We start from the raw sequence: 20,632 nt of genomic DNA on the forward strand, positions 1-20,632 counted from the left end.
TGTCATTGTCATCTATCCACCTGTCCACCTTGATAGACAATACCTTGATTTAAAATAAGTTATACCAAAATGTATCTCATAATATATCTTATCTAAGCTATTCTTAACTTAATATTGTGAAACATATGGAAACATATGCAACTGTGTACAGTATACCTTTTACTGTGTACAGTATACCTTTAGGTGGGTATAGCAAGTTCTCTTAATCTCTCGCATTTGTTACATTATGAAATATTAATTAAATGAAGCAAATGTTTAGAGCAAAGTCTTTGTACTGTATGCACAGTATGGAGATAACGATATTGGGAGCAACAGCCATTATCTACAAGAAACAGTGTGTGGACACAGATTCTGAAATGTCTGAAGTATTTGGCCTATTGAATATTAATAGGAATTAAATTATTAAATGTGTGGATCATTAATCATTAATGTGTAAAATTTGGAATATTTGCAAAGCAATACCAATTAATTTTTTTAGGCACAGTTCTTTATTTAACGGTGGTGGAGTTCAGAGATTCATTATATGTATTTAAAGAAAAATACACATAAGACGAGAGGTTATTTATGACTTAGTCTTTCTATTCCCTACATATACAGTATTATTGTATGTACTCAGATGGAAGAGAGAGCACAATGTAGTTAGTAAGCACTCCCAAAGAGTGTGCTGTCTCTTTGTATGAGGTATCAGAATTGACACCAAGCCTCTGTTTTCAGAGCACAAAATAATTATTTTAATGGTCTGCCAAGTGTACGCACATTCCTAAAGTTTGATTTTGGTCTGCAAAACGAGGATCTCAAAAACCTTGGTCAATATATTATGCTGTTTGTGCCTCACGCTACTAGTTATCATCTGCAATTTATTCCCTACCTTGGGGTACTTCGTGCCATTTTTCTCCATCATTCAGTGGCTCACTTCTTTCTGTGATCCTGTGTGCTGCAGACTAAACTCCTGCCTCCAGCCATGGTGTCAGAACATCACAGAAAACTACATCATTATACTGAAATCACTTAACAAAGAGAGAGGCAGAGATTCGGTCTAAATCATGAGGCACAAGAAAGAATACATACGATTACAGAGTTCAAGGGGGAGGTTTGCTTGTAACATGGAACAGATAGAGAAGAGAGGACAGACAAGACTCCTGCCTTTGTTTCATCCCTTGTACTGAAGGGCTGCCTCTAAATGTCACAGGTAGTATTGTTGCCATGGCACTGTTAGCCATTCGTTGATATACATTTCAATTACTAGTATTATCAGATTAGATTACAACGAAAATGTTGAATCTATTTGACAAATCCCACCAGTCTCACCGTGTTTTCATGTATTTTTGTCTGTGTTTTATTCAGAAAGGCTGGCTATACTGTAGCAGCTTCAGTCAAGCTGGGGTACTCTAACCATTTTAGCAAGTTCATTGGACAGTGACTTTCGGTGTGTTAAAGATGTGTTAGCCTGAATATCTCTGGCCTAAAGAGATCATCATTACTGTCCCCTTTCAACATTTAATGTATCTATACTTCCCTCTGACACTGCCAAAGGGACACACACACAGCAGACTTTTCTTGTTGATGAGGAGAGTTCATCCTCAAATCAGCTGGGCTGACCCACCTTTGTTCATCACATACTTGAATATCTATCTTGATTCTCTCCTTCTGTTCTTAATTCATATCGTCAATTGTTTGTATCATGAGGGCATTACGTGTGAAATTACAATACATAAAATAGTCCCGAGAAATTATATTTCTACATATTTTATGGGAATTTTTACTCTCAATGCAGTGGGGGCATATAGCCACAAGGTGGCAGATGATCTTGTTCTGTAGCCCTTTGAGGTGTGCCATTTCAAATTAGACCTATAAACCAATATTACATCAGCAATCTGAAAATCATATTGGATATGTAAAATGATTTTTAAAATGCATATTATATGCTGTTTTAATTCTTAATATCAGTAAATATGGCATATTAGAGTCTTTAATACTCTTCAGAGGTTAACCACCAGCCACTCGTTGCCTGTGTACTTATGCAGGGATTCAGCTTTATCAAATATTAATTCTTCTTAACTTTCTCTTTTAAGAAGATTTCTTTGAAGTTGCTGTAATTTCTAACAGCCTAAGCAAAACTCTGCGGCTGGTGCTGGTATCCGTTGGAAAGCAGTCCAAGGGGCATGTTTCATTGATGAGTGGTGTAGATCCATAGACTCCCATCCGTTTTTTATATGCTATAAAACTGTCATCAACACTATTCAGTTATAGTCAGGAAATCAGAAAACAGCTTGTTATTTTGCTTACTATCTCTGCTCCTCTTTCTTCCTGTGTCAGTGAGGATGTCTATGATCATTCCAGGGACAACTGTCTTCACAACGGGAGTGTAAACGTTTGTGTGCAGATAAACTACTACAAAATATATGTTATATCACAACTGTTGTGTCAAATGTGTTGTATATCAGTTGTACAACCTGAACGTGTACTAGGCCATTGTTGAGGTGAGCACAAACTGAGCAATACTAAATGTTGATATACAGGCATTTGGCAAGTCATCCTCACATATAATGGCACCCAATAACAGACCGGCTACAGTAGCCTACCACTGCATAATGTAGATCAACATTTAGTTTCACTGTGAAATCTGTGATTTCTCTCGTTTTACAGTTTTTCTCAATTGCTAAAGCAATTAGCAGGAGGACAGTTGTCTTTTTTTTGTCTCTATGGTATGTGTCCTGTATTCAACAGTACATATGTAATTTAGAAAGTTCTGCAAACATTGAGACATAGAATTGGCAAATAACTCTAGTTTGACAATGCTTCTTCTTTTGGCCAAGCCCAAGCAAAAGCACACAGATTCAGTGTTGATCTTCCCTGCATTGTTTGAGGAGACATATTAGAGAGGCAGGTATGGCAAAACAGAAAGTTTAAGGTTATCACACCAATTAAATTATTCATCACAAACAATATAGTGATGTTGGCCCATGGAGTTTGGGAATTGATCTTTCTGTTAAAGCAAGCAGGATTTAAGTAAATTGCAAAAAAAAGAAGGAGCACTCTTTAAAGCTGATGCGCTCGTTCCCTTTCATGTTGCCTGACGGGGGGGGATGAACAATGTTAATCACATTGGGAAGACCTTGGGTGAGTAACGCAGGCAGCCTGTTTCGCTCACTTGAGACGAGGGCCGCTTTGGAAGTCTGCAATAATATTTGTTTTCTTCTTGGCTGGATATCTGAGGAAAATAAATAAACAGAATACTTTATATATCACCAATGTGTTTGTTCTCTTCCAAACAGAGAAACATCTTGTGATTCTGTTTTGTGGTGTTTTTTTAGAGTGGGTGTCAGAGCTTGGATGCACGTTCTCATTATTTCAAAAAGCCTATTTGTGCCTCTCAGTCTCATGCATTGCTCTCTATAAAGAGAATTGTGGATGACCCACCGTATTCTCCAGTTAATTCATCATTACAAAATAATACTAGACAGCTGTGGATAGATAGGACTGAGGCTACGGTGGGACGATGGAAACAGGGAGCGCACTGTCCCCAGTCAGTCTGAATTGCTAACAAGACTATTGCCCCAATGCCTGATGGAATTGCATGGTTACATCCAAAGAAATTGAGTCCTCTGGTAGATGGTGGAGTTAAAGGGGGTTGAAGTAATTATATTGTTTATATTTTATAGTTTATGTTATATTTTATATTTTAGTTTTATTATGTTTTTGGGTCATCTTGAAAATGTTTTACTAAAAGGATGATTGATTGATAATCATAGCACAGGTTCAGTCGGCTTTAGTGCAGTTAGATTGTACTATTTTGCCTGGTGAAAGCATTTGTTTTAATTGAAAAGCATTGGGGAATAAGTACCAGCATGGGGTGAACCAACCATGTGCCTGTTCTAATGACTCCCCAGTCATAAGAACTTAGACTACTGTTTCCTCAACAACACTACTGATATGACCTCAATTAAATAACAAAATACACAAAGTGAATACTCAATGTCATGTGTTTGGTTGTTAGGTGTAGTTTTCTCCGCTTAAAAGTCACAAGGTCATATGCAGGCCTATGGTCTGTCATAATGGACGCCTCTATATTGACATAATTCAGGGAACTGGCCACAACAGTTTTGGTAATTGTCATACCTTATTTGGAAAATCAATCTATACTGTTGTCAACCCATTCATTTACTAAAGTTTGGTCTATTCTCTTCTTAATAACAACAAACACCTCTTGAGAAGTCTGCATTGTATGGCATAAATGTATCTTGCAGAAGCATTTCATAGGAGTGTGTCAGCATACTTCCCCTGGCTCTGAGGAGAGGCCCCCAGTCCCATCCACCAATCTGGATGAGTCCCAAATAGCACCATATTCCCTACATAGTGCACTACTTTTGATCGGAGCAATATGGACCCTGGTGAAAAGTAGTGCACTATATAGGAAGAGGGTGCCTTTTCTGACACACATTTGTCCGTCCTCCCGGTCTCCTCTCACATTGCAAATAAATGACACACAAAACCATATGAGCCATTTGAACAGAATTGAACCTTATTGACGCAGACTACACAACAGTTGAGTGAGGGGCATGCATGTTGGGGAGTCCAGACGACTGCAGATTGCATCCACGGGCCAAAAGTCAGCATTCCAGCACAGCATAGCAGCATACTACAGTCCTGAGTAGGACAGCACAGTTACTCCTGCAGCTGGTTGTTCAGGAAGTTGCTTGGCGCACTATCTGTGTGGACCATGCCAGAGTCTACTTCCAAAATGACACCCTATTCCCTATATAGTGCACTACTTTTGACTATGGCACATTTGGGATGCATCAATACTGTAGCATTTAATGGACTGTAACCTCTAGGAAACAAATTGATCTGGGTAGTAAGTTGCTCCAAAGTACAGGTCTGCGTGTGGGCCACTTTATTAAAAACTGTTCTTTAGTCGTAGTGTTCTTAGTTTAAATGTGCTGTTCCTGTCCATTAGGGCTCTGTATTATGTCATGTTCTATGTTTTGTGTGGACAAGAGAGACACTTAAGTGTTTTAGTACTATATCTCTTGACACAATGATGAAAATAATCATGGCCTCTAAACCTTCAAGCTGCATACTGGACCCTATTCCAACTAAACTACTTAAAGAGCTGCTTCATGTGCTTGGCCCTCCTATGTTGAACATAATAAACGGCTCTCTATCCACCGGATGTGTACCAAACTCACTAAAAGTGGCAGTAATAAAGCCTCTCTTGAAAAAGCCAAACCTTGACCCAGAAAATATAAAAAACTATCGGCCTATATCGAATCTTCCATTCCTCTCAAAAAAAATTGAAAAAGCTGTTGCGCAGCAACTCACTGCCTTCCTGAAGACAAACAATATATACAAAATGCTTTAGTCTGGTTTTAGACCTCATCATAGCACTGAGACTGCACTTGTGAAGGTGGTAAATTACCTTTTAATGGCGTCAGACCGAGGCTCTGCATCTGTCCTCGTGCTACTAGACCTTAGTGCTGCCTTTGATACCATCGATCACCACATTCTTTTGGAGAGATATGAAACCCAAATTGGTCTACACGGACAAGTTCTGGCCTGGTTTAGATCTTATCTGTCGGAAAGATATCAGTTTGTCTCTGTGAATGGTTTGTCCTCTGACAAATCAACTGTACATTTCGGTGTTCCTCAAGGTTCCGTTTTAGGACCACTATTGTTTTCACTATATATTTTACCTCTTGGGGATGTCATTCGAAAACACAATGTTAACTTTCACTGCTATGCGGATGACACACAGCTGTACATTTCAATGAAACATGGTGAAGCCCCAAAATTGCCCTCGCTAGAAGCCTGTGTTTCAGACATAAGGAAGTGGATGGCTGAAAACTTTCTACTTTTAAACTCGGACAAAACAGAGATGCTTGTTCTAGGTCCCAAGAAACAAAGAGATCTTCTGTTAAATCTGACAATTAATCTTGATGGTTGTAAAGTCGTCTCAAATAAAACTGTGAAGGACCTCGGCGTTACTCTGGACCCTGATCTCTCTTTTGACGAACATATCAAGACTGTTTCAAGGACAGCTTTTTTCCATCTACATAACATTGCAAAAATCAGAAAAAAATGCAGAAAAATGAATCCATGCTTTTGTTGCTTCTAGGTTAGACTACTGCAATGCTCTACTTTCCGGCTACCCGGATAAAGCACTAAATAAACATCAGTTAGTGCTAAATACGGCTGCTAGAATCCTGACTAGAACCAAAGAATTTGATCATATTACTCCAGTGCTAGCCTCCCTACACTGGCTTCCTGTTAAGGCAAGGGCTGATTTCAAGGTTTTACTGTTAACCTACAAAGCGTTACATGGGCTTGCTCCTACCTATCTTTCCGAGTTGGTCCTGCCGTACATACCTACACGTACGCTACGGTCACAAGACGCAGGCCTCCTAATTGTCCCTAGAATTTCTAAGCAAACAGCTGGAGGCAGGGCTTTCTCCTATAGATCTCAATTTTTATGGAATGGTCTGCCTACCCATGTGAGAGACGCAGACTCTGTCTCAACCTTTAAGTCTTTATTGAAGACTCATCTCTTCAGTAGGTCCTATGATTGAGTGTAGTCTGGCCCAGGAGTGTGAAGGTGAACGGAAAGGCTCTGGTGCAACGAACCGCCCTTGCTGTCTCTGCCTGGCCGGTTCCCCTCTCTCCACTGGGATTCTCTGCCTCTAACCCTATTACAGGGGCTGAGTCACTGGCTTACTGGTGCTCTTTCATGCCGTCCCTAGGAGGGGTGCGTCACTTGAGTGGGTTGAGTCACTGATGTGATCTTCCTGTCTGGGTTGGCGCCCCCCCTTGGGTTGTGCCGTGGCGGAGATATTTGTGGGCTATACTCGGCCTTGTCTCAGGATGGTAAGTTGGTGGTTGAAGACATCCCTCTAGTGGTGTGGGGGCTGTGCCTTGGCAAAGTGGGTGGGGTTATATCCTTCCTGTTTAGCCCTGTCCGGGGGTATCATCGGATGGGGCCACATTGTCTCCTGACCCCTCCTGTCTCAGCCTCCAGTATTTATGCTGCATTAGTTTATGTGTCGGGGGGCTAGGGTCAGTTTGTTATATCTGGAGTACTTGTCCTGTCTTATCCGGTGTCCTGTGTGAATTTAAGTATGTTCTCTCTAATTCTCTCTTTCTCTCTCTCTCTCGGAGGACCTGAGCCCTAGGACCATGCCTCAGGACGACCTGACATGATGACTCCTTGCTGTCCCCAGTCCACCTGTCCCCAGTCCACCTGGCCAACTGTTCTGCCTGCGGCTATGGAACCCTGACCTGTTCACCGGACGTGCTACCTGTCCCAGACCTGCTGTTTTCAACTCTCTAGAGACCGCAGGAGCGGTAGAGATACTCTTAATGATCGGCTATGAAAAGCCAACTGACATTTACTCCTGAGGTGCTGCACCCTCGACAACTACTGTGATTATTATTATTTGACCATGCTGGTCATTTATGAACATTTGAACATCTTGGCCATGTTCTGTTATAATCTCCACCCGGCACAGCCAGAAGAGGACTGGCCACCCCTTATAGCCTGGTTCCTCTCTAGGTTTCTTCCTAGGTTTTGGCCTTTCTAGGGAGTTTTTCCTAGCCACCGTGCTTCTACAACTGCATTGCTTGCTGTTTGGGGTTTTAGGCTGGGTTTCTGTACAGCACTTTGAGATATCAGCTGATGTACGAAGGGCTATATAAATACATTTGATTTGATTTGATTTGACCCCAGGAAGAATAGCTGCAGCTTCTTCAACAACTAATGGGAATCCGAATAAAAATCTTCCCGCAAAGTGATTTACAGCGCCTTGACTTTTTTTATTCACACCCCTTGACTTTTTTCACATTTTGATGTGTTACAGCCTGATTTTAAAATGGATAAAATTGAAATTTTATGTCACTAGCCTTATCACAATACCCCATAACGTCAAAGTGTAATTTTAAAAAAATGAAATTTGTACAAATTAATAAAAAATGAAAAGATTAAATGTTTTGAATCAATAAGTATTCAACCCCTTTGTTATGGCAAGCCTAAATAAGTCAAGCCCATGAACTCACTCTGTGTGCAATAATAGTGTATAACATGATTGTTGAATGACTAGCTCATCTCTGTACCACACAAATACAATTATCTGTAAGGTCCCTCAGTCGGGCAGTGAATTTTCAACTCAGATTCAACCACAAAGGCCAGGGAGGTTTTCTAATGCCTCACAAATAAGGGAACCTATTGGTAAATGGGTTTTAAAAAAATCTGACATTGAATATCTCATTGAGCATGGTGAAGTTATTAATTACACTTTGGATCGTGTATCAATACACCCAGTCACTACAAAGATACAGGTGTCCTTCCTAACTCAGTTGCCGGAGAGGAAGGGAACCACTCAGGGATTTCACCATGAGGCCAATGGTGACTTTAAAACTGTTACAGAGTATAATGGCGGTGTTAGGAGAAAACTGAGGATGGATAAACAACATTGTAGTTACTCCACAATACTAACCTAAATGACAGAAAAAAACAAGGAAGCCTGTACAGAATAAAAATATCCCGAAACATGCATCCTGTTTGCAATGATCAACAACCAACTTGACAGAGTTTGAAGAATTTTGAAAGTAATATTGTGCAATCCAGGTGTGCAAAGCTCTTAGAGTTACTCAGAAAGACTCACGGCTGTAATCACTGCCATAGGTGATTCTAACATATATTGACTCAGGGGGTTGAATACTTATGTACATTATATATATTTCATTTTCAATACATTTGCTAAAAGTTTTATAAACGTTTTCACTTTGTCATTATGGATATAGTGTGTAGATTGGTGAGAGAAAAACAACTATTTAATCCATTTTGAATTCAGGCTGTAACACAACAAAATGTGAAATAAGTCGAGGGGTAGGAATACTTTCTAAAGGAAGTGTATAATGCCGTTTTACCTGCTGTTGTCACTTAATCTATCAATGTTGTAAGGTGAGAGACAGAAGCAGAGAGAAAGGGGAGGGAAGAGAGGTATCGAGAGGGGAAAGAAGAAAAGAAAGTGGGAGACCGAGAGGAAGAGAATGAGAGAGAGAGAGAGTACAGAGATGTGATAGAGTAAACTTGGTGGCTCTGGGCAGACTAAACACAGCGAGGTTCTGCATCATGCTGATCACGGAATTCTGAAGGATAACAGAAAACATATTCATTCCATATGATACAGCATGGGAGGTCATTCATCTATGGCAGGAGAGAATTGGAGAATTCACATTGAAAAAGAGTAGCCAATACCTTTTTGTGTTATACTATCTAGCACCTAATAACAGAACGATAATTAATCTTAGACACTACCTTATTTCCTTTCTTACTTACTTGTAGTGAAGTGTACATAAAGTTAAAGTTCCAACCATATGTTTTAGTGTAATAGGGGCGTTTTATCACCTATATCAACACTAGAGAGCGCTGTAGATGGACAAATCTTTCAGAATGGATTCTCTCTGTACAGTGATTCCTAGCATAGTGCTGTTTTTTGAGGGGAAGTCTCAAGTGAATTTTACTCTCTCTCTCTCTCTCTCTCTCTCTCTCTCTCTCTCTCTCTCTCTCTCTCTCTCTCTCTCTCTCTCTCTCTCTCTCTCTCTCTCTCTCTCTCTCTCTCTCTCTCTCTCTCTCTCTCTCTCTCTCTCTCTCTCTCTCTCTCTCTCTCTCTCTCTCTCTCTCTCTCTCTCTCTCTCTCTCTCTCTCTCTCTCTCTCTCTCTCTCTCTCTCTCTCTCTCTCTCTCTCTCATCCCATCCCATCCCATCCCATCCCATCCCATCCCATCCCATCCCATCCCATCCCTACATGCTTGCCATGCCAGCTATGTGTTGGAGTAAACAGGAATCAGACTAAACTCTATATAGGCAATAGGGTGCCATTTGGCATGCAAACACTGACATTCTGGGAGTGTCTGGGTCTAGGAGGCTTATCATGACCAACCGTCAGTTTAACTCAGAGGATTTAGACTAGTCTTCCCCGAGACCTCTCTTTCCCTCTGGACTGTCTTCTTCTTAGACAAGGCCTGATGATCTGACTAAGCCTACACAGGCACATACACACACCCGCGCGCATGCACACACACACACACACACACACACACACACACACACACACACACACACACACACACACACACACACACACACACACACACACACACACACACACACACACAAACCCCAGACGCGTACATACACACCTCCGATATTAAACACAGGGGTGAGCTCAGATAGAGGATTGCACAACCCTGAGTTGGCACAGGCCCATGACAAACCATTCCCTTCACAGAGTTTGACAGTGGCCCTGCACCGTGCCAATCAACACATCTCAGGCTGGGGGCAGTGGAGAGAACGTACAGGACAGTGCTGTACATTTTTCTAGCAAAACAAGGTCTGACACAAAGCTGTGTCTTCCTCAGTTCACTGATCTCTGTTACAGCAAAGGGGACGGGATGGAATCCCTACATGTGTTGTACTGGCAGGGAAGACGATTGGTCCATCCAAATATTTGTATGTTGTCAATTTTAAGTTGAACAGATTGGAATCGTGTCCTATTTGAGGAAGATTTGATTATCCACATCAGATATCAGTCCTGTAAGACTGAAATATAAAATACTGCACATCACTAAAAACATATACGTACAGTACATACCAGTGGAGGCTGCGGCTCAAAATAATAGCTTGAACGGAGCAAATGGAATGTTGTATTTGATGTTGTATTTGATACCATTCCATTGATTCTGCTCCAGCCACTACCAAGCTCTTCCTCCCCAATTAAGGTGCCACCAACCTCCTGTGGTACATACAGTGCATGTTGAAAGTATTCAGACCCCTTGACTTTTTCCACATTTTGTTACGTTACAGTCTTATTCTAAAATGTATTAAATAAATACAAAATTTGATTGCAAAAATGGAAATATCACATTTACATAAGTATTCAGACCCTTTACTCAGTACTTTGTTGAAGCACCTTATGCAGCGATTTCAGCCTTGAGTCTTCCTGGGTATAATGCTACAAGCTTGGCACACCTGTATTTGAGGAGTTTCTCCCATTCTCCCAGATTGTCTCAAGCTCAGTCAGTTTGGATGAGGAGCGTCGCTGCACAGCCATTTTCAGGTCTTTCCAGAGATGTTCGAAAGGGTTCAAGTCCGGGCTCTGGCTGGGCCATTCAAGGACTTTCAAAGACTTCTCCTGAATCCACTTCTGCGTTGTCCTGTTTTCGCTTTGTCATTATGGGTTATTGTGTGTAGATTGATTCAAAAAAGAATATTTAATCCATTTTAGAATAAGGCTGTAACGTAACAAAATGTGGAAAAAGTCAAGAGGTCAGAGTATTTTCAGAATGCACTGTATCTTTACATACCTACCTCAATAACTCCAGTACCCCCTGCACATTGTAATCATGGTACTGGCACTGACTTCTATATAACTTCCACTCTCATTTTTTATTTTAGTTTTTTCTTATCTTGTATTTTTTTAAATGTTCTTATTTATATATATACTTTCATTACTGCATTGTTGGGAAAGAGCTTGCAAGTAAGTATTTCTCTGTACTGTTTTGCACCTGCTGTATCCTGTGCACGTGACAAATAAACAATGAAACTTGAAACTATACGGTTTGTTGGTCAGAGACAGTGACCTCAACTGACTGTCCAGTGTGTCTCTTCTAAGACCGTGCCTCTACTACAGAGATGTACCTTCACATAGCACAGACAGACAGCTGGTCTTAACCCAGGCTATTAAACGCTCGTCCATGAAGACCCTGCAGACCAGACCTCTATCTGAAGCCCAGACGTGACACAGGAGAAGCAGGACAACCCTAGAGTGTCAACACAAACACATACACACACGCTCACGTCCATGTGAGGATGAGTTATACCCCTCCGTCCTAAGGAGGCACAGCTGAGGTGTGTGTGTGTCAGCACCCTGCCAGGAGTTTCCCCCTGGGAGCCTCTTCCTCTCCTCTCTCTATGCACGGAACGTTCCGTCATGTCCTCTGCAGAGTGAGCCAAACGTCTGGAGAGATTCAATTGACATTCATAGACATGTCTGTCTATGAACTTTAATTTTATTTATTTTTTCAGTTGAATCTCCCTTGCATTACTTCTCTGTGCAGCATCGCTGTGTCTCTCCCCCTCCCTCCTTTCCTCAAACCCCCTCTCCTTCCATCGCTCTCCCTCTTTTGCGCTCTCTCTTTCGCTCACTCACTCACTCTCTCTCTCTCTTTCTCTCCTACTTTCTCTGTTTATAACTACTCTCTGGTCCTGAGCCAGGCAGCCAGGCAGTCATCCCTCTCCTCTCCTCTCAAGGCCACAGCTGTTTTTGCTGCTCCATCCGGAGCAACAGGTGGCCTCAATACAGCAGCAGGTACATTGGAGCTCTGTCTCCCACCAGACAGACTAGGAGGAGAAGGACGCCACATACTCAAGGTGAGCCAGGCCACGTCTCACAATTTAAACAGGTTAGAGAGACTGTAGAATGAAGATCAACAGCATTTAACACCTGCACACCATGTAACGGTTTAAACAGCTAAGTAAATCAAGGCCTGGAAATTCAATTTCCACAGTTTGAAAAAATAAGTAAACATTTCAAAAGGAAGAGGCATCTCTCAGTTTGTCTGTGTTTACAAAGTACATTTGTGAAGTTGATTTGTGACACTAGTAAGCTATTTCCTGTTTAGAGGAGTTGATGCTGGGATACAGCATGTGAGTTAAAGACATGCTCCGGTACCTTGGCGACTAGGTAAGTATTTTTTAAACCTCTCGCTTTTGGCTGGATGTGTCAATGTGTAGTTCATACATGCATAATCTATGAGCAGAATTACTGTCACCTCAATTAGCCACAAAATCCCTAGTTTGAAAGTGACTGTTTTCTGGAAGCTGTGAGCTCCATTTTGAGTACTGCAAGCTTGGACCATGTGGGCCACCTAAATGTCGAATTCCAGCCAATGAGGTTCAGCCCCTTGCCATTTGAATGACAGCTAGCAACCTGCCCCTGTCACACCCTGATCTGTTTCACCTGTCTTTGTGCTTGTCTCCACCCCCCTCCAGATGTCACCCATCTTCCCCATTATCCCCATTATCCTCATCTTGTCTCATCAAGCCCCCCCCCCCCCCCCCCCTAGTCACTGTTTTCCCGGTTTTGACCATTCTGCCTGACCTGACGCTGAGCCTACCTGCCGTTCTGTACCTTGTGACACTGCCCTGGATTACTGACCTCTGCCTGCCCTGACCCAGAGTCTGCCTGCCGTTCTGTACCTTGTGACACTGCTCTGTATTACTGACCTCTGCCTGCCCTTGACCTGTATTTTGCCTGCCCCCTGTTTTTGTAATAAACTTTTGCTACTTCGAACTGTCTGCATCTGGGTCTTCTCCTGAGCCGTGATAGCCCCGCATTATCCAATGAGATTGCAGGGTGGGCCCAACATCTCAGTAGAAACAGCAGAGAGAGAGAGAGCAATGATATGGTGCTCATATCTGCACATCAGTGGCAATCAGTTTCATTTAAGATGAGGGATGACATTTCGTTTTTTCATGAGCATGGCCTTACTTCTATTACGGCATATTGGATGACTGTCATTCATATTCCATTCACCCAGCTCAATGTAACATTGATAGGTTTAGGCTACTACATAATACTCAAAATGTCCTTATACCCATCATGAGGTTGCTACAACCTAACCTATGCATGAAAGTTTACAACGTAGGTGCACAGGTTGAAAGGAATTTGAGTAATCAAGGTGACAGACATTGATACATTCAGTACCGTCTTACACACTTTTGCCTGCATCTAGCTGATCTAGGGTGTAATCATTAGTCCAACAGTTGCAAACGAGAGTGTCTATTAGAGAAATTCAGGTATGTTTATCCCTGTTTCGTTCCATTTGCTTCCATTTAAGAAACGTTTTTCAACAGATAGCAGCCACATGCAAACATCATGATCCCTTTGATCGTTGTATTCCTTCTTGCATCTGCACACTCTCCTCCTCTGACCTTTTCCCTTCGCTTGTGGACTTCAGTGCACAACACATCAGCTTTCTGTGACCAGGAGAAAAAACCTTTCCAAGCCAAACTTTCATATCATTACCGCTAACCGCTACACACAGCCTACATCGTTGTCACCATATTAACGTCATAGTTAACATAGCTACTAGAACTAACGCGTTAGTAAACCCACTACAATCATGCAGTACAGTGCACAGTCAGCAGCAAGCAGTTTAGCAGTTATACCGGCAGGCCCCAGTGGCAATAAAATAATACATCCAAAAGCTTACCTTGTTGGATATCCATATCCAGCATCCCTCTCTGTTTTAGCTGGGTGTTTGAGTAGGCTAACCTAGCTAGCTGCATTCTCTAGCTAAGTAAGTTAAAGTGAAAAAAATACAACAAAATATATTTCTCTGTCTCTATCTCTCTCGTTCTCTTGCTTCTCCTTAATTTTTGGATACATGTATTTGTTCAAAACCGTTCAACTATTGTCTTTCTCCCTCTTTGAGTCAACTACTCACCACATTTTATGCACTGCAGTGCTAGCTGGCTGTAGCTTATGATTTCAGTAATAGATTCCTTCTCTGATCCTTTGATTGGGTGGACAACATGTCAGTTCATGCTACAAGAGCTCTGATAGGTTGGAGTACGTCCTCCGGAAGTTGTCATAATTACTGTGTAAGTCTTTTGAAAGGGGTGAGAACCACGAGCCTCCTAGGTTTTGTATTGAGTCAATGTACCCAGAGGAGAACGGAAACTAGCTGTCCCCAGCTACACCCTGGTGCTACCCTACAGAGTGCTGTTGAGGCTACTGTAGACCTTCATTGCAAAACAATGTTTTACTCAATTATTTGGTGCTATGTGAATATATTTAGTCGTTTTATCTAAAAAGGAAAACTTGTTTCATGTTTCACTATTTTTGATGAAAAAATTGTCCTCCACTTCCTCTTCTGAGAAGCCTCCACTGCTGCACATACTGTATGCGACGTATTATGCAATTTTCAGCGATCACTTTTGGCTCGTGAGTGCTACTTTCAGAACTACTGGCTAAAAAGTATACAAAAGTACCAGAGAATATCGTTAATCCATTAACTATGTATCATTGCAATGCAGACAGATGTGCTTATTGCCTTCATTACTGTAAATAAACCTAGATTCACTGCTGCTCAAAATTCTGCACACATTTCCTGACCTCCTGTTTTCCTGATATTACAGCAGATTATTTTCTGTACATTATTTGTATATTTTGTATTTGCTTGAACATTCCCTCAAAACAAAGTGAAAGGTTAACATGTTGACTTCTAAGTTTCAAGACTTCTAATGGATCATACTATAATTTGCTGTGACTGAGCTGTCAGCATTCAAATCCTGTAAAAATGCAAAACATTTTGAGAGAAAAAACTCTCTCTCTCTCTCTGGGAACCAAGAGTATTTTGGACTTTAACGTGCCATTTTGTGGCTACTTTAAAGGCCACAATATACTTTATAAGATGGAGAGGGAGCTTTGTGTGACATGCACACATACACACACTCACGCACGCACGCACGCGCGCACGCACACACACACACACACACACACACACACACACACACACACACACACACACACACACACACACACACACACACACACACAGCTCCAGTCTTATTGGTTGACTCTGATTACATCAGCCCTTAATTGGGGATTTGGTGAGGCAGCCACAGCTGTCATACTGCTAGCCATACTGGTATCGTTAACCATGCGGTTTACAGCCAAACTGTAGAGCTTCCTCTAGGGTTAGTGTAAGTCCCAAATGGCCAGGGAGATCGCTCTAGTTTGAACTCAAAGTTAGATGTCCATCAAGGTCCCAAGAACATTTAGAATTACCTTCAAAACCGGGCCAGTAGGGGCAACGGTGAGTGCTATTTCCTCAGGCAAATGGTGCCCTATTCAGAGTATAGCGGACTACTGTTGAGCAGGACCCATATGGCTCTGGTCAAAGTACTTTTGGGTGTCAGGGAAAATGTATTGAGTAAAAAGTACATTATTTTCTTTAGGAATATAGTGAAGTGAAGTAAAGTTAAAAAAATATTAATAGTAAAGTACAACTTAAGTAGTACTTTAAAGTATTTTTACTGAAGTACTTTACACCACTGGATTTATGTTCAATAATTTTTTTGACGCAGCGTTGGTGGAGGGAGGCAGTGATGCGTCTCTCCAACAGCACCCTGGAGAGGTGTTCTGGGAATGGACAATCAAAATATATGCCACTGGTTGAGAAAAAATTTCATTGTTTTTGGGCAGAATTATGTGAGGTTTTATGTGTTGTGGGCAGTGCGTCTTGGTCAGTTTAGCTCAGAAAATGCCACCCTCTTGAATCTGCCAGCAATAGGTGGCCACCTAATCCTGCCAAATGAAGGCCCGCCTTGGTTCAGTTCCCGTTCCAGAGGTTACAGAAAACAACAAACAAAAAAATTATTTTTTTAGATTTCTGGAATTGGCTATTGCCTGATATAATCTCGCACCTCAAAGCTACTATTTTTTCTTTCTGAGCCTCACCATCCTAATAGGCATGCAAATAGCGTCAAGATCTGCTGGGACAAATGTAATCATTATTTTTACAAATCCCTGTGAGCTCAGTACCAAAGTCCTTGGCTTTTGCAAAAAGGAAGTTATTTTAGGTTTGCCATTGCGGTGGCAAAGCTGGACTCAGGGATAGATGTAACATAGTAAATGAAAAGCCAGGACACTCAAATTAGGATGACATGTTACGTTTGGTATGCTATGTATTAATTTGTAGATGTCCATCATCCATTTCGTATGTTATGTTACAAATAAAAATGTATATATTTCAATTCATAAAATATGTTACGATTTTGCAATACCTATGATATGTTACAAATTCCAATTTGTTGTGGTTAACGTTATATAGGCGGTTAGGTTGCTAATGCTAACGTTAGCTACGTGTCTAACGTTAGCTAGGCTAGGGGTTAGGGGTTAAGCTTAGGGTTAAGGTTAGGGTTAGGAGTTTGTTTAAAGGGTTAAGGCTAAGGTTAGGGGAAGGGTTAGCTAACACGCTAAATAGTTGCAAAGTAGCTAAAAAGTAGTAAGTAGTTGCAAAGTTGCTAAAATGCTAAAGTTGTCCATGATGACATTCGAACACGCAACCTTTGGGTTGCTTTTTGTCTTAAGTAACCTTCTGTTAAATGTAACAATACCAAAAATAACATATACTAATTTGAGTGTCCCAGATTTTTGTTTATGAAGTGAGACCAGCCTATGTTGGGGCATTCTACTAATAGATTATATTAATCCTAAATGGTTATATGAATGGATATGCCTCCAATATGTTGGGTAGGTAAGGTGGGTAAGCTAAATTTAAATGACCTTCTCAAGCCATGCATTATGTAAGACTCATAATAGTTTATTCTTACTCTACAGCGATGCCTGAAAATACAATCAATCTTTTTTTTTTTTTTATATAACTTTATAACAAAAGGGAGGCAGGTAGCCTAGTGGTTAGAGCATTGAGCCAATAAACTAAATGTTGCTGTTTCGAATACCCGGCTTGACAAGGTGAAAAATCTGTCCATGTGCCCTTGAGCAAGGCACGTAACCTTAATTTGCTCCAGGGGTGCCGTAGTACTATGGCTGACCCTGTAAAACAACACATTTCAATTCACCTATCCGGTGTATGTGACCATAAAACCTCTTTATTTATTAGTTTTTTTGCTTTTAAATGGCACCTTATCTGTAAAAGGCTCTTATTAAGCTATTATTTACAGCTAAATAACTACATTTACAAAGTATTTGCAGGGTTACAATTTACTAATGGGCTTTTGCATTGCGCCATTCTATCCATTATATCATTATATCCATGCATTTATTTGCTGCAGCAGTAAAACCAATAGACGAGCGTTCTCAGGACTTTGAACTATAGAGGAAAGTTTGACCTCACATATATATGTCATCAGCCATAGCAAGGAGAGTTGTCCCAGATAATATCATTATTTCACGTATGCTATCAATTTGTCAGGAGGCATATATTCAAAAGTGAATATGTTGAGAGAAAAGTATTTCTTTAACAATACTTTTATCGTATATTATTTATTTGGTTTTGCAAAAACAACGTGGACAGTGAGACAAACAGACAGACAGATAGACATTACAATCCTCTCAGGCCATGTATAATCAAAAGCAGAGAAGAGAGAAGAGAGAAAATAAGAGAGATTCTAAATATTGATTTTATACCATGTAGTTTTGTAATTTATTCTTCTGCCAAGTTTATAGGACCGAAAGAGAAATGGACAGTTGTCGGAGGAGATGTAACACAGCGGATGATTCTGGGATGGAGGGAGGGAATGAGGGAGTGTGGGAGGTAGAGAGGAATGGAGGCCTACTGAATGTTTGATACTCTGCATGAAAGAGAGTTTGCATTACAACTGGGAGAAACTGACCATCAAAGCTGTCACGCCCTGACCTTAGAGAGCCTTTTTATGTCTCTATTTGGTTTGGTCAGGGTGTGATTTGGGGTGGGCATTCTATGTTTTTGTTTTCTATGATTTTGTATTTCTATGTTTTGGCCGGGTATGGTTCTCAATCAGGGACAGCTGATTATTGTTGTCTCTGATTGGGAACCATACTTAGGTATCCCTTTTCCCTCCTTTCAGTGTGGGAAATTAACTTTGTTTGTGGCACATAGCCTTAAGCTTCACGGTTGTTTTGTATTGTTTATTGTTTTTTGTCGGCGTCATCCTAAATAAAAGGAATATGTACGCTCAACACGCTGCAGTTTGGTCCACTTCATTCGACGGCCGTGACAGAAGCCTTTGGGAACAAGCGTGTGGTTGCAGGGTAGAGGGGCAGGGAGGTAGTGGACAACCAGGTCCTATAGGGCATTTTTTTAATGAATATTACTAACAGCCACAGATGAAAAAAAAATTGGCCAAGAGATCCGTGTAATATGTTTAAAGGTTGTAATACAATCCAATATAATACAATGTAGTATTATTCATTTCCAATTAAGTTCTTAACCCTGGTCAACATGGGCCTGGATTCTCTTTCTGTGTAACGTGTACGCTGGGAGTCGGGAAGCAAGTACGGGGAGTGCAAATTTAATAATAAATAGAACATAGTACAAAACAAGAAATATGAAAAGTGTACAGACATGAAACAGAAACAGAGTCAATAATGCCTGAGGAAAGAACCAAAGCGAGTGGCCGATGCAGGGGAGGTAATCAGGAAGGTGATGGAGTCCAGGTGAGTCTCATGAGGCACAGGTGAGCGTAATGATGGTGACAGGTGTGCGTAATAATGAGTAAACTGGCGACAACGAGCACCAGAGAGGAGGAGCGGGAGTAGACGTGACAGTACTCCCTCCCTAACGCGCCGCTCCAGCCGCAGGACGCCGACCAGAGGCACGGCATGTTTCATGTCTGGATGCTACTCGTGTTTCTTGTTTTGTTCCATGTTCGTTTATTTATGAAATTCACTCCCTGTACTTGTTTCCCGACTCCTAACGTACACATTACACTCTGCCTCGTGGCACAATGTGTAGAATTGCAGGAAATTAGCTTGAAAGCTGCAAAAATGTCTCCATGATGCCAAGAGGCGGGCCTTTAAAATGTTCCTTTGAGAACCCCTGCTATAGGGTACTGACTGACTGCTGAGAGAACTCGACTATGCAGCACAGTAACAGTACCGTAAAGTATCGTCACTTTGGGAATGGAAATTTGAGTTGAAGGTCTTCTAAAAGAAGTGCAATGTCCATGTCCCTTGTGACAGAATGGAGAGAGATCACAGACCAACTGATGCCCAGTGGTCTCTATTTGCTATTCTACATGTGGCCGTGTGATGTTCAAAGGTTGGCTTTGATTTGAAAACTAGACTTTATTCATCTGACTGAACATCAAGACAGCCGACAATACTGGTCAAATGGATATGATTAATAAAAACATACAACTTTGATTCTGTAACTAATAAAGATGCATGTGATTTGTGTTGGTACAAGTTTTGATGTTGTGGAATAGAAAATGACATAAAATACAACAAAGCATACAGAGAGATTTTGAGAGATGTTTTGCAGTTGTTTTCAGTTATACTCCATCTTGGCTCTTTAAACTGTAACTAGAAAATAAAGGGATTATAGGGCCTAAGTAGTTCATCTGAAGAGAGCATAATGAACCCATCATGGTTGTCCCCAGTCCCCCCAAGCTTTCTGCATATCTGTGTGCAGTCTCAAATAAGATAACCATGGTTAGAATAGAATAGAAGTGAAAATAATAGAACAGAATACAATACAGTACAATCGTTCTAGACTGGCATCACGTCAATTATTGTTGCAATATCCAATGGTAAAGGTACTCATTCAGAAGAATCAGTTCTACAAGCAGTGAAGTAAAATATAACTGTAAACCTGGAGCCACAGCTACAAAACAACATTTGGAAAATTGTCCCATGGAAATTGACCACCACAGTCGTTGTTTGGTATCATGGTTTGTTTCTAGCCCCTTAGTGTATAGCTAATAAACATAGCTGGTGTACTGGACTATAGCATCAACAACTATATAACTATGTAAGAAATGCACAGATGGATGGTGGTGGTGCAGCTGTGGAAAACATTAGTGGATCAAACCAGGGACTGCCTGCATCCCAAATGGCACCCTATTCCC

The sequence above is a fragment of the Salvelinus alpinus genome, chromosome 6 (assembly GCF_045679555.1).
Source record: "Salvelinus alpinus chromosome 6, SLU_Salpinus.1, whole genome shotgun sequence".
Classification (NCBI taxonomy): domain Eukaryota; kingdom Metazoa; phylum Chordata; class Actinopteri; order Salmoniformes; family Salmonidae; genus Salvelinus; species Salvelinus alpinus.